Source organism: Chiloscyllium punctatum, chromosome 52 (assembly GCF_047496795.1).
Source record: "Chiloscyllium punctatum isolate Juve2018m chromosome 52, sChiPun1.3, whole genome shotgun sequence".
NCBI classification, from domain to species: Eukaryota; Metazoa; Chordata; class Chondrichthyes; order Orectolobiformes; family Hemiscylliidae; genus Chiloscyllium; species Chiloscyllium punctatum.
This window is the reverse complement of record NC_092790.1, coordinates 47,065,293-47,081,556: the sequence shown is the minus strand read 5'-3', so window position 1 is coordinate 47,081,556 and position 16,264 is coordinate 47,065,293. Positions and strand designations below refer to the sequence as shown.

At 55.7% G+C, this 16,264-nt stretch overlaps 1 long non-coding RNA gene across 3 annotated transcripts in view; it reads left to right on the top strand.

The window, feature by feature from the left end:
- The window catches only part of LOC140470564 (uncharacterized), an 85,217-nt gene extending 74,445 nt beyond the window's left edge, over positions 1–10,772 (top strand). For all 3 annotated transcript variants that reach the window (XR_011956525.1, XR_011956527.1, XR_011956526.1), the window contains exon 3: positions 10,665–10,772. This is a non-coding gene — a long non-coding RNA (uncharacterized lncRNA). The remainder of the gene's footprint in view (positions 1–10,664) is intronic.
- The last annotated feature ends 5,492 nt before the right edge of the window (positions 10,773–16,264 follow it).

The window sequence follows — 16,264 nt, the reverse complement described above, 5'->3', positions numbered from 1 at the left end:
CGCCCACAGCCTTGCCCTCACTGCTGTCCACACGCCGCCCTCAGCCTGCCCCTCACCACCACCCGCACATGGATACCCAGCCATAAACTCAATGCCGTCCACATAATGCCCCTAGTCTGATCCACACCGCCTTCCAACAGTGCGCCCCAGCCTGACACTCACTGTCGTCCAAATCCACCTCCAGCCTGACCCTCACTGCCACAAAACACCGTCCCCAGCCTGTCACTCACTGCCGTCCACACACCGCCCCAACCCTAACCCTCACTGCTGCCCACACACCATCCCTAGCCTGACCCTGACTGCCGCCCACACTTCTCCCCAGCCTAACCCTTAGTGCCATCCACTCACCGCCTCCAGACTGACCCCACCACTGCACAACACCGCCCACTGCCTGACCCTCACCACTGATCAACACCATCCCCAGCCTGACCCTCACAACCACCCACACACCGTCCCCAGCCTGACCATCACCACTGCCCATACACCGCACCCAGCCTGATCCTCACCGCCATCCATACACCACCCCCAGCCTGATGCTCACAACCACCCACACACCGTCCCCAGCCTGACCATCACCACTGCCCATACACCGCACCCAGCCTGATCCTCACCGCCATCCATACACCACCCCCAGCCTGATGCTCACAACCACCCACACACCGTCCCCAGCCTGACCATCACCACTGCCCATACACCGCACCCAGCCTGATCCTCACCACCATCCATACACCACCCCCAGCCTGATGCTCACCACCCCCAAACTGACTTTTACCACTATTCAACACCATCCCCAGCCTGACCCTCACCACCGCTCACATACCGCTCCCAGCCTGATCTGCATTGCCGTCTACACATTGCCCCCAGCCTGACCTTCACCGCGGTCCAACTCCGCCCCAAGCCTGACCCTCACTGTCTTCCAACAACGCCCCCAGCCTGACCCTCACCACCATCCACACAACATCCCCAGCCTGACCCTCACCTCCATCCACACACTGCCCCCAGCCTGGCTCTCGGAACCGTCCACACACCACCCTCAGTCTGACCCGCACCGCCATCCACACACCATCCCCAGCCTGACCCTCACCGCCATCCACTACTGCCCACAGCCTGACCCTCACCGCAGTCCACACAACGCTCCCAGCCGACCCTCACTGATGTCCAACACCGCCCCAACCCTAACCGTCACTGCCACCCACACACTGCCCCCAGCCTGACCCTCACTGCCGTCCACACACCGCTCTCAGCTGGAATCTGTCACCAATGCCCACTCACAGCCTCCATCCTGTCCCTCACCACCGCACAACACCATCCCCAGCTTGACGCTCACCACCGCCCACACACTGCCCCAGCCTGACCCTCACCGCCGTCCACACACTGCCCCCAACCTGACCCTTACTGCCGTCCAACACCACCCCAACCCTAACCCTCACTGCCGCCCACACTCTGCCATCCAAACCTGCACCCAGCCTGATCCTCACTAGCATTCAACACCGCCACCTGCCTGACCCTCACCAGCATTTAACACCGCCCCCAGCCTGACCCTCACCACTATCCACACACCGCCCTCAGCCCAACCCTCACTGCTATCCAAACACTGACCCGAGACTGACCCCCACCGCCATCTAACACCGCCCCCAGCCTGACCGCACCGCCATCCATACACAGCCCCCAGCCTGACCTTCACCACCATGCACACACCACCCCCAGCCTGACCCTCACCTCTGCCCACACACCGCCTCCAGCTTGGCACTCACCACTGTCCGCACACCGCCCCCAGCCTGATACCCTCTGCCATCCACACACTGCCCCCAACCTGACCCTCACCGCCATCCACACACCGCCCTGAGACTGACCCCCACCGCCGTCCAACACCACCCCCAGCCTGAAGCTCACGCTTGCACACACCACCCCCAGCCTGACACTCACAACTGCACACACATCGCCACCAGCCTGACACTCACCGCTGTCCACACGATGCCCCCAGCCTGACCAACACCTCCATCCAACACCGCCCCAGCCTGACCATCACTGCTGTACAACACTGCCTCCAGCATGAACCTCACCGCCCCCAGCCTGACCCTCACCGCTCCCAACCTGACTCTCAACACCGTTTAACACCATCCCCAGCCTGACCCTCACCAGCGCCCATACACTGCCCCCAGCCTGACCCTCACCACCTTCCGCACAGTATCCACAGCCTGACCCTCACTGCCGTACAACACCACCCCCAGCATGAACCACACTGCCGTCCAAACACCACCCCCACCCTGACCATCACCACCACCCACACAACGCCCCCACCCTGTCCCTCACTGCTGTCCAACACTGCTCCCTGCCTGCCCCTCACCGAAACCCACTCACCGCCCCCAGCCTGACCCCCACCACCGTCCAACACCGCCCATTGTCTGACCCTTACCGCTGTCCAAACAATTCCCCCAGCCTTGTCCTCATCACCACCCACACACTGCCCCCAGCCTGACCCTCACCACCGTCCAACACCACTTCCAGCCTGACCCCACTGCCATCCACACACCACTCCACCCTGATACTCACCACCATTCACACCGGCCCCAGCCTGACCCACACCGCCATCCAACAGCCACCCCAGACTGACACTCACTGCAGTCCACACACCGCCTCCAGCATGAATCTCACTTTCATCCAACACCACCCTAATCCTAATCCTAACTGACGCACACACACCACTACAGCCTGACACTCACTGCTGTCCACACACCTCACCCAGCCTGAATCTCACCGCTGTTCACACACCGCCCGCTCACCACCCCCAGACTGACTCCCACCACCGCACAACACCGCCCCCACCCTGACCCTCACTGCCATCCACACGCCGCCCACATCCTGGCACTAATCGCTGTCCAACACTGCCCCCAGAATGAACATCAATGCCCCTCCACACACCGCCCACAGCCTGACCCTCACCACCCGTTCAACACCGTCGCCAGCCTGTCCCTCACCACCGCCCACACACTGTCCCCAGCCTGACCCTCACCTCCATACAACTCCGGCCCCAGCATGAACCACACCGCCATCCACACACTGCCCCCACCCTGACCCTCACCGCCTTCCAACAATGCCCTCAGCCTGACCCCCACCACCACACAACACTGCCCTCAGCCAGACCCTCACCACCGTTCAACACCATCCCCAGTTTGACCCTCACAGCCGTCCACACACCACCCCAGCCAGACTCTCACCGCCGTACAACACAGGCCCCAGCATGAACCACACCGCCATCTCACACTGGCCTAACCCTAACCCTCACCGCCGTCCAACACCACCCATAGCCTGACCCTCACCATCGCCCACTCACCGCCCCCAGCCTGAACCCCACCACTGCACAAAACCGCCCCCAGCCCAACCCTCACCACTGTCCAACACCGCCCACAGTCTGACCCCCACCGCTGCCCACACACTGCCCCCAGCCTTGCACTCATCCCCATACACACATCGCCCACAGCCTTGCCCTCACTGCTGTCCACACGCCGCCCTCAGCCTGCCCCTCACCACCACCCGCACATGGATACCCAGCCATAAACTCAATGCCGTCCACATAATGCCCCTAGTCTGATCCACACCGCCTTCCAACAGTGCGCCCCAGCCTGACACTCACTGTCGTCCAAATCCACCTCCAGCCTGACCCTCACTGCCACAAAACACCGTCCCCAGCCTGTCACTCACTGCCGTCCACACACCGCCCCAACCCTAACCCTCACTGCTGCCCACACACCATCCCTAGCCTGACCCTGACTGCCGCCCACACTTCTCCCCAGCCTAACCCTTAGTGCCATCCACTCACCGCCTCCAGACTGACCCCACCACTGCACAACACCGCCCACTGCCTGACCCTCACCACTGATCAACACCATCCCCAGCCTGACCCTCACAACCACCCACACACCGTCCCCAGCCTGACCATCACCACTGCCCATACACCGCACCCAGCCTGATCCTCACCGCCATCCATACACCACCCCCAGCCTGATGCTCACAACCACCCACACACCGTCCCCAGCCTGACCATCACCACTGCCCATACACCGCACCCAGCCTGATCCTCACCGCCATCCATACACCACCCCCAGCCTGATGCTCACAACCACCCACACACCGTCCCCAGCCTGACCATCACCACTGCCCATACACCGCACCCAGCCTGATCCTCACCACCATCCATACACCACCCCCAGCCTGATGCTCACCACCCCCAAACTGACTTTTACCACTATTCAACACCATCCCCAGCCTGACCCTCACCACCGCTCACATACCGCTCCCAGCCTGATCTGCATTGCCGTCTACACATTGCCCCCAGCCTGACCTTCACCGCGGTCCAACTCCGCCCCAAGCCTGACCCTCACTGTCTTCCAACAACGCCCCCAGCCTGACCCTCACCACCATCCACACAACATCCCCAGCCTGACCCTCACCTCCATCCACACACTGCCCCCAGCCTGGCTCTCGGAACCGTCCACACACCACCCCCAGTCTGACCCGCACCGCCATCCACACACCATCCCCAGCCTGACCCTCACCGCCATCCACTACTGCCCACAGCCTGACCCTCACCGCAGTCCACACAACGCTCCCAGCCGACCCTCACTGATGTCCAACACCGCCCCAACCCTAACCGTCACTGCCACCCACACACTGCCCCCAGCCTGACCCTCACTGCCGTCCACACACCGCTCTCAGCTGGAATCTGTCACCAATGCCCACTCACAGCCTCCATCCTGTCCCTCACCACCGCACAACACCATCCCCAGCTTGACGCTCACCACCGCCCACACACTGCCCCAGCCTGACCCTCACCGCCGTCCACACACTGCCCCCAACCTGACCCTTACTGCCGTCCAACACCACCCCAACCCTAACCCTCACTGCCGCCCACACTCTGCCATCCAAACCTGCACCCAGCCTGATCCTCACTAGCATTCAACACCGCCACCTGCCTGACCCTCACCAGCATTTAACACCGCTCCCAGCCTGACCCTCACTGCCATCCACACACCGCCCCCAGGCTGACCCTCACTGCCGTCCACACACTGTCCCCAGCATGAGACTTATCGCTGTCCACACACCGCCCCCAGAAAGAACCTCATTGCCATCCACACACTGCCTCCAGCTTGACCCACACTGCCATCCGCACACCGCCACCAGCCTGACCCTCAACGCCTTCCACTCACTGCCCCCAGCTTGACCCTCACTGCCGTTCACACACCGACACCTGAATGAACCTCACCACCATCCTCCCACCAACCCCAGCCTTACCCTCACCACAATCCACTCACCCCTCCCAGCCTGACCCTCACTGCCATCCACACACCACCCCAGCCTGACTCTCACCGCGGTCCACATGCCACCCCCACCCTGACCCTCACCGCCATCCACACAAAATCCCCAGCCTGACCCTCACCGCTATTCACACACCACCCCCACCCTGACCCTCACTGCCATCCACACAAAATCCCCAGCCTGACCCTCACCGCCATCCACACACCACCCCAACCTGACCCTCACCGCCATCCACACAAAATCCCCAGCCTGACCCTCACCACCCCCAGCCTGACTCTCACTGCCGTCCACACACCACCCCCAGCCTGACCACCACCGCCATCCACACACCACCCCCAGCCTGACCCTCACCGCCATCCACACAAAATCCCCAGCCTGACACTCACCGCCATCCACACACAGCCCCCAGCCTGACCCTCACCGCCGTCCACACACTGCCCCCAGAATGAACCTCATCGCCATCCACACACCGCCTCCAGCCTGACCCTCACTGCTATCCACACACTGCCCCCAGCCTGACTCTCACCGCCATCCACACACCACCCCCAGAATGAACCTCGCTGCCACCCATACACCGCCCCCAGCCTGACCCTCACCGCTGTCCACACACTGCCCCAGAATGAACCTCACCACCATCCACACACCGCCCCCAGCCTGACCGTCACCACTGTCCAACACCGCCCCAACCCTAACCGTTACTACCACCCACACACTTCCCCCAGCCTGACCCTCACCACCGTCCACACAGCACCCCCAGCTTGACACTCAAGGCCGTCCACACACAGCCCCCATCATGAACCTCACTGCCGTCCACATAACGTCCCCAGCCTGACCCTCACCGCCATCCACACACTGCGGCCAGCCTGAATTTCACCGCCGTCCACCCACACCACAGCCTGACCCTCACTGCCGTCCAACATGACCCCCGCCTCCCGCACTCAGCACCACACCCCACACCCAAATCCATGCCCACTGCTCCCATCAAACACTGCTACCCTGCTACGAATCCACTCCCCAACCCCGTCCAACACCTCCACCTCCCCAACACTGTCCCCTCCCCAACCCCGTCCAACACCGCCACCTCCCCTACACCGCCCAACACCGCCCCCTCCCACAACCCTGTCCAACACCACCCCGTTCCCCCAACCCCATCAAATATCGCCCCCTCCCCAAACCCATCCAACACCGCCCTCTCCCACAACGTCATCCAACACCACCCCCTTCCCCAACCCCATCAAATATCGCCCCCTCCCCAAACCCGTCCAACACCATCTCCTTACCCAACCCAATCCAAAACTGCCCCCTTCCCCCAACCCCATCCAACACCACACCCTCGCCAACCCCATCCAATATCGCCACCTGCCTCAAACCCCTGCCTCACACTCCATCTCCCCTCTCTCCATCCCCTCTCTCCCCCTCTCACTCTCCCCTCTCTCTCTTCCCCTCTCTCTCTCCCTCACTCTCTCGCCCCCACCTCTTTCTCACCCACCTCTCTCTCCCCCCCTCGCTCTTGCCCTCTCTTTCTCAACCCCCCTCGCTTCCCTCTCTCTCTCAACCCCCTCTCCCTGTCCAACCCCTCTCTCCCTCTCTCTCAACTCCCTCTCTCTCTCGTCCTCACTCTCTCTCTCACTCGCCCCCACTTTCGCTCCCCCGCCTCTCGCCCCCCTCTCTTTCGCCACACCCTCTTACGCCCCTCCTTTCGCCCACTCTCTCTTTCACTCCCCCTCTCTTTCACCCCCCTCTTTCGCGCCCCTCTCCTTTCCTATCTCCTCTTTTGCCCCCTCTCTTTCTCCCCGTCTCTTTCGCAATTCCTTGCCCCCACTCTCTCTCGCCCCCTCTCTCTCTCACCCACTCTCTCTATCATCCCCTCTCTCTTGCCCACCTCTCTCTCTGCCCCCTCTCTCTTGCGCCCCTCTCTCCCCCCTCACCCTATCTCTCCCTGCTCATTCACTCTCCCTGCACATTCTCTCTCTCTCGCCCACTCTCACTCTGTCGCTCTCTACCCACCATCTCGTCACTCTGTCTGTCTGTCTCCCTCTATCTCTTTCTCTCTCTGTCACTCTCTCTCTTTCTCTCTCACTTTCTCTCTCTCTGGAGCCATCTCCTCCCTTGCTCTCTCTCTCTCTCTCTCTTTCAAGTCACTATCGCCTCATCTCTCTCTCTCTCTCCCCTTCTCTCTCTCGTTATCGCCCCCTGTCTCGCTTTCACTTACCACCATCCCCTACCTCTCTTCCCCCCCCCGTATTGCTCAGCACCTCTCTTTCTCTCGCTCAGCCTCTCTCTCTCTCAATCTCTCTGTCGCTCATTCTCTGTCTCACCCTCTATCTCTCGACTCCTCGCCCTCTGTCTGTCCTTCTCTCTCTCTCTCTCTCCTCTCATGTCTCTCTCTCGCTATCTCCCTCTCTCACATCCTCTCTCTTGCCCCACTCTTTCACTCCCTCGCTCTCACCCTCTCTCTTCCGCTGCCACCCTCGTCCCTTCTCTTTCGCTCTCGACAACCCTCTCCCAGCCTTCTCTCCTTCTCACCCATCCTCTCTCTTTCCTCTCTCTCACCATCGCTCCATCGTTCTCTCACTCACCCTGTCTCTTTATCTCTCCCCTAACTCTCTCTCTCTCTCTTTACATTGCTCTCGCTGACTCTCTTCGGTCCCCTTATTCTCTCTCTCCCGTTTCTTTTCTCCCTCTCTCTCTCTCACTCTACCTCTCTCTCTCTCTCTCTTTTTGTCTCGCCCTGTCTTGCCCCTGCGCTCTCGCTGACACCCTTTCTCTCTCCCACCCTTTCACTGTCAAGCCTCCTCTCACGGAGCCCTCTCTCTCCTTCTTGACATTCCTCTCCCTCTCTCTCGTCTCTCTCGCCCTCGCTCACTCCCAACACAACACTCTCTCTCTCATCCTCTCTCTCTCTCTCTCTCGCCCACACTCTCTTTCTTGCCCTCGCTCTCGTTCTTGCCCTCGCGCTCTCTCTCTCAACCCCTTTCTCTCTTCTTCGCGCCCTCTCTCTTACCTCCTCTATCACTCTTTTGCCTCCATCTCTCTCAAACACTGTTTTTGTCTCTTGCTCCTTTTATCTCTCTTGCTCCCTCTCCCTCTCTCGCCCCTCAATATCTCTTACCAATCTCTCTTTCTTGATATCTTAACGCCTCCCTCTCTTGCTTCTTCTTTCTCTCACCCCCTCTCTCCTTCCCCCTCCTTCTCTCTGTCTTGCCCTCCCCTCTCTCACTCCCTCTCTCTCACCTCTATGTCTATCTCATCCCGTTTTTCTCTCTCTCACTCACCTCATCACTTTCTCACCCACTCTAACCCTCTCTTGCCCAGTCTCTCTCGCCCTCACAAACTCTCTCTCACTCGCCCTCTCACTCACTCTCCCGCCTGCTTCCTTGCCTCTCTCTCTCTCGATCCCCTCTTCTCTCTCTCGAGACCCCTCTTTCTCGACCCTTTCTCTCTTGCCGCCTCTATCTCTCTCGACCTCCCGCTTTTTTGCCCCTCCCTCTATCTTTCACACCTGCCTCTCTCTCATTCTCTCAGCCCTCATTCTCTTTCTCTCTTCCCTCTCTCCTCTTCGCTCTCTCTCGCCTCCCCATCGCTCTCTTCCACTTTCTCTCTCCTTTTCCCTCTCTCTCTAAGACTTGCCCCCTTTCTCTCTCGTTCCCTCCCTCGCACCTCTCTGTCTCTCTCTCTCTCTATTGCCTCTGCCTCTCATTATCTTCTCCCCTGTCTCTCTCTCTCTCCCTATTTCACCCTATCTCTCTCTTGCCCCCTGTTCTCTCTCTCTGCTCCTTCAAGCTCTCTCCCCGTTATCTCACTCGCGATACCCCTCCCTCGGTGTCTCTCTCTCCCCACCTCCCTCCGTTTATCTCTGACTGAATCTCTCTTCCTTCTGTCCCTCCCTCTCTCTCTGACACACTGTCTCCCTGGCCCTTCCCACTTTCTCTAACCCAGAGACTTGGGGTTAGTTGTGAGTCTGCGTGTGGGGATGGGGTGAGATGATAGAGAGATGTGGGAAATGGGAGGAGGGAAAATGGGGTAGAGAAGGAATTGCGGGAGGGAGACAGAGACGGCAGGAGAGAGAGAGTAAGGATGAGGGGGAGAGTGAAGAGTGGAGGCAGGTGGAGAATCTCATGTTGGGGATTTGAGAGAGAGAGGGGGAGGGGGATGGAGAAACAATAGTGGAGGCAGGTGGAGAAATCGGGGTTGAGGAGTGTCTGAGAGGGGACGAGAGAGTGAAAGGGAGAGGAGGTGGGAAAGAGACAATGTGCAGAAAGAGAGGGAGAGGAGGAGAAGTGATGAGAAAGAGTAGGGGAGAGGAAATGGGGAGGCCAGGTTGGAGTGGGAGGGGTGCAGAGGGAGTTAAACCCAGCTCCTGAGCTCAGGGCGCGGTGCCCTCCCCTTCCCTGAGGAACAGGACTTGGGGCTGAGTCTGTCTCTCTCCAGCTGAGCTTCTCCAACACAAAGACACACAACAACATCGGTCACTCTGCTGCTCGGCACGCTTTAATCAACATTTTTATTGATTACTAATGGAAGCAATGGATACAGTCAGTGGGATGGTGCCTTTTCTCACTGGCCCCCGCATTGTGAGAAACATTGAAATGTTTCCCTGTAACCCCCCTGTGGGATAAAGATGGACAAACCAGCGCTACCCTCAGTCTGTTACCAAAGCGACAGGCTGCTCCATCTCGCTGAAACACTGAACTGAAATGAGAAAATTCCGGATGCATTGATTAATGAAGGAATTTGATGGATGGATGGATTTGGGTGAAGGGATATTTCAGCACATTCTTCAGCTGCTGCCTGAACTTAGTCTGGGTCACGGCATAAATCGCGGTGTTTGTGCAGCAACTGAGGAGCTGCAGCATGAAGCCCAATTCCTGCACAAAGAGATGGAGATACACAGGGGTATACACAATCCACGACATCCGGAACCATAAAGAATACAGCATTAACGTTGACCATAACAGGATGAAATTGGCCGAGATCACAAACAGTAAAATGATGGATTTTTTTCGGTTCCTCATTTCAGTGTCAGACTGAGCGTCCCCATTGGTGTGAGCGCGGAGTCTCCTGCGGGCTCTGCTGGTCACTAAAATGTGTCTGACGGTGAGAACATTGAGCAGCAGAATCAGGAGAAATGGGACACACGGGGTTAGAATGTGGTGGAGGAACTCGATTGTGACCCAGACAATGGACCTTCGAACAGCGATTGTTACATCACAAAACCAGGGGGCGTTCATCAGCCAATACCGAGCCGTGAACAAAAAATACCAGGAAATGTTCTTTAAACAGCTCAGCACAGTCACTGCTCCCAGAACCACAGCCGCCGTTTTCTCACTGCAATATTTACTTTTCAGCTTCTGGCAACAAATGGCCACAAACCGATCAAAGGTGAAAGTGACGGTGAACCAGACAGAGCAGTCAGTGGCTGCATAAAGCAGGACGGCGTGGATATTACACACGGGGACGGAAAACATCAGGAAATAAAACTGTTCCCGATAAACAATGGGAATGTGTCTCAGGATCAGGTCGAGGATAATGACCAGGAGATCCACCGCTGCCATGGCCCCCAGGTAACGTCTGACACATGGAGACAATCCACAATCTTTATAAAGCAGGACGTAGATGGTCACTACGTTAACTGTGAGGAAGGAAAACAAACCCATTATCCATCAGCCTGGAGGCAAAGGGACCCGTTTGATCGGGGACCCAGTGAGATTTTCAAATGTGTCCCTGTATTCAGGGATTTATTAAAATAATTGGAGCTGGAATAACAAATGGGAAGGTCGGAATTACTGACAAAAATGTGACATAAACCACAAGAAACCCTCCCTCCCCAAACACACAGAGACACATCCATCAGGACAGATGGTTTCTAGAACATTCCCACACAATCGATCGCTCGAGAGCAGACACAGGTCACTCCATCCCAGTTCCTAATGCGGAAGGTGGAAACGTTGCTGTCCTGAAGGATTCTCTCCCAGTTTCCTGAAGACAAACAGAGTTTGGGAATTTCTGTATTTTGTCTAAATTGTGGTCGATCCTGTGTCGTGGAGAAATGTAAACGCAGGGAAAACGTATTCCCCCCTTTAACTGCCTGAGGGTCCTTCGGAACAGTGTCTCCTTCTCCCTGGAACGGGATCTCTTCCCTCGGGATCTTACCGTTTGTTCAATTCACTGACGTCCGGCCGTTCACAAACAATGTCAGGGACCGAACGTTCTGGGGAATGTCAGTTATAGAATGTCAGGGACAGAACGTTCTGGGGAATGTCAGTTATAGAATGTCGGGGACAGAACGTTCCGGGGAATGTCAGTTATAGAATGTCAGGGACAGAACGTTCTGGGGAATGTCAGTTATAGAATGTCGGGGACAGAACGTTCCGGGTAATGTCAGTTATAGAATGTCGGGGACAGAACGTTCCGGGTAATGTCAGTTATAGAATGTTGGTGGCAGAACGTTCTGGGGAATGTCAGTTATAGAATGTCGGGGACAGAACGTTCCGGGGAATGTCAGTTATAGAATGTCGGGGACAGAAGGTTCCGGGGAACTCCTTGACCTGTCCATGACCTTTTCCCCCTACCCACCCCGCCAACATGATGTACTGTACCTGGACACACTGTAACATTAATAGGGTGAGACACGGAGGGTCCAATGATAGGAATGGGAACTAAAGGAATTGCCAGATCAGCTGAAATGGTTAGATATACCACATTCTCAATCCACCTCCCAGAACCAGCCCGGACACCACACACCCAGAGGGAGATATCTGTTCACCGGGGAACACTGTACAGGCCAGGCCAGTGTCCTGCTCAGTACAACCCAGCAATCTGGACAGATTCATCCATTACACTGGTCAATACAACCCAGTAATGTGGCCAGAGTGATACACTGCGAAGACCTCAGCAGTGCATTGATCGATAAACCCGGACTAGATATCTGTCCAGGACGGGGAGCTGTGCAGACCACAGCAGTGAATTGATCTATAAACCCGGACTAGATATCTGTCCAGGACGGGGAGCTGTGCAGACCACAGCAGTGCATTGATCTATAAACCCAGACTAGATATCTGTCCAGGACGGGGAGCTGTGCAGACCACAGCAGTGCATTGATCTATAAACCCGGACTAGATATCTATCCAGGACGGGGAGCTGTGTAGACCACAGCAGGGCACTAATGTGTGAACCTGAAACAAATATCCATCCAGCAGGAGGGGCTGCACAGACCACATCACTGCAGAATCTATAAACCTCAAACCAGACAGTCTGACCAGCACAGGGAACTGTGCAGTCATCACCCGTGAATTAATCTGTAACCCAGGAGCAGTTACCCTCCCAGCATGTAGGACTGTGCACCCCACCCCAGTGCATTGATCTGTAACCCAGGAGCAGTTACCCACCCAGCATGTAGGGCTGTGTACCCCACCCCAGTGCATTGATCTGTAAACCAGGAGCAGTTACCCTCCCAGCATGTAGGACTGTGTACCCCACCCCAGTGCATTGATCTGTAAACCAGGAGCAGTTACCCTCCCAGCATGTAGGACTGTGTACCCCACCCCAGTGCATTGATCTGTAACCTAGGAGCAGTTACCCTCCCAGCATGTAGGACTGTGTACCCCACCCCACTGCATTGAACTGTAACCCAGGAGCAGTTACCCTCCCAGCATGGAGGACTGTGTACACCACCCCACTGCATTCCTCATTAACTCTATATTAGATCCCTGCCCAGTGTGGGGAAAGTTGCAGACCGGGCTGGAAGTGTCAGGATGTGCAGCTCCCACCCATTTACAGCTCCATATCTCCATTGTTGCCCTGACAAGGGGGTGCTGTGGGTGTGAACATCACTGCCAGAGAGACCAGGCGGGGGAATCAGTTTAAATATCACCGCATGGGAGGGGTTTGGGGTATAGACAGAGAGGGGGAGACTGAGAGACAGTGTCATGGAAGGATGTGTTCCCAGGTTGCAGAATACTGAAATCGAGACACTTCGATAACATCCTGTAACATGAGCCTGTCTTCCCAGGAATAATGGGAAAATGGGATATTGTTGTGAGGTCAGATGATGGAGAGTTTTGGATGAGCATTTGTTCCACAGCTTTGTAAATGGTGTCCTTCATGGTTGGAGGTGCACCCCATCACCCAGATGCCCCTGGATATCCCGTGATCCCTGACAGTGGGGCCATCTTTAAAAGGCCAATGGGCACACGATTGAGCTTTCTCAGTTTGGAGCTGCCCTGGACAGTTTACCCCGAGCCTGGCAGATAAGGGGCAATTACACTATGGTTTGTCAACAGGGGCACGGAGGGCCTGGTGGATGTGCTAGTACAGAGGGGGACCATTCTCTTCCCAGAGGGGGCGACACCACCAGACCCACTGAGCATGGTCTGAGCTCACCACCCAGCTCAGTGCAGTATCTGCGGTCTGAAGAAATGTCCAGCAATACAGGACAAACATCAATAACCTTCCCTGCTCTGTCAGGATAAGGGTCACTGTATTCTCTCTGCTCCCTCACACTCACTGTATATCTGTTATAGCACCGACCCCCGAACAAGGCTCATGGTCCAACACTGTCATTGCTGCATGAAGCACCATCCCTCTCTCTCTCTGTCTCTGTCTCTCTCTCTCTCTCTCTCCCCCTCTCTCTCCCCCCCTCCCTCCACTTCACCCCCACACTAATAACACTGCATGAATACAACACTGTGGACTGGCTCCCTCCAGACACCTCACCATGCCCCCCTCCCCACCTACACCAGCACTAACAGCAGGACCACCCACTCCCACCCTCACTCTCTCCCTCCCTTTCTCCCATTCCAGGAGAAACAGCCTGGAATAGGTCAGAAATGGCCAAGCCAGGTGGTGGAGTGCCCGATATCCGTTCCCTCACCCCCCCCCCCCCGCGCCATGTGGGGAGGACCCTGGTAGGAGCCGGAGACGACAGGGACGCCTCATGTGGAGATTCTGAAACATCCACGTCCCACCGACCGAGTAAGGAGCAATGTTCAGCGAAGGGCAATTCTCACTTTAAACCCACTGGCAGCTCCGTTTCCCCCCGGCACAACTTAGAAGCCGTGGCCCTGATGCCATCTCCCTTTTGTGTCGAGCTGGTACAAATGGAATCCCCACGGTCTCGGTGGGCAGGAGGGTGGGCTCACAACACATCGTTACCACCACCTCCCAGGAAGGGAGCACGGAGACTCCCTCCTACACCTCCCCCTGTAAACAGCTCAGATACTGAAACTAGTCTGTGATAGTTACTGCTCTCCTCATTGTCCTGACATCTTCAACAATCTGTGCACATATACACCCAGCGCTCTCTGCTCCTGCAGCCCCTTTATAATGGCACAGTCTGTTTTAAATTGTCTTTCATTGTCTTTCCTACCAAAGTGTATCACCTCAAACTGCTCTGCACTGATCCCCATCTGCCAGAAACTGAACACTGCAGCAACGTGTGATTGTCCTGTTATAATTCCACACTCTCCTCCATAGACTTCAGATAACTTCCAGGTTCGGTGCCACCTACAAACATTGAGATTGTTATAGTGTCACAGTCCCCATGAAACAACTGAAATCCTGCCCCACACACATGAGTGTGAGTAAGTGAAATACTGATATATTCCTATGGACAGAGTCGAATAATGACATGCTGTCAATGGAGCAACAAAAGTCCTGACACACACCAGACGGAGCGAATGAAATATTGACAAACCACAGAACAAGAGAAATCGGATAGGTCCCACTTATCGATATTCATCAGGGTATAATGTGATGAAGTTGGAACAGAGAGGGAATACTATTCTAAACTGAGAGCTTTCAAGCACCTGTGGTATGAGAGGATAGAAAACCCAGAAACAGTATATTGCTATAGAGCTGGAGTCGGGTAATAAGAAGTTAAGAGATAGAGGGTCCCAGAGTTGTGAATAGTTCATGTAAAATGTTCACTTTCAGAGTGAAAAAAATAAATTGATGATTTTATTTAAACAGTAGAATTTGGCAGATCTGTCCCGCATATTTTAACAGTTTACGAGACGAATTGAGTATTTCTTTTTGTTTCATTTAAGTTACCAGATGAGCTTCACGCAGTGCCCTAACCATCCCCGTGTGTGTATCTGTGTGTCTCTGTGTGGGGCAGGTCTGCCAGTCTCTGTGGTGCTTAAAGTGATGCAATGCCACCCTCTGCTGGCCTCCCCACGCTACTGCACAGGCATTGGCAGAGGGTGAAAACCAACAGGGATTCATTCAGAGAGGAGGGGGCAGAGGGCAGCTGCTCACAGCACCATCCAAACTGATGTCCTATCCATGGACTGATCTAAATGTCCTTTAAACGTTGTAACTGTACCTGCTTTCACCACTTCCTCTGGAAGTTCATTCCACACACAAGCCATCTTCTGTCTAACATAATTACCTCTCATGAATTTCGTAAATCTTTTTTCCTCGCACCTTAAAACTCCCTCAGTTTTGAATCCTCAACCCTAGAGAAAAGAGATCTATTTAACCCTCATTATTTTATAAACCTGTGCAAAGTTACCCTTTAATCTCATATTCTTCAGTGAAAAATGTCCCAGTCGATCCAGTCTCTCCTTAGAGCTCACTCCCTCCTTTCCCACCAACATCCAGGTTATTCTCTTCTCAATCCTCTCCAGCTTAATAATATCAACGTCAGTAATATCAAAGTGAATAGTCAAGGTATTTTCTAAGGATACGCGGAGCCCAAAACTAGAGGACATAGGCTTAAGGTGAGAGTGGAAATATTAAAGTGACCTAAGGGGCAGCTTTTTCACCCAGAGGGTGGTGTGCCTATGGAATGAGCGGGCAGGATGACCAGACTAGACACAGTGTTCCAGAAGAGGTCTCAGCAATATCCTGTACAACCACAACATGACATCCCAATTCCGATACTCAAAGGTCTGTCCTATGAAGACAAGTGTGTTAAACACCTTCTTAACCACACTATGTATATGAG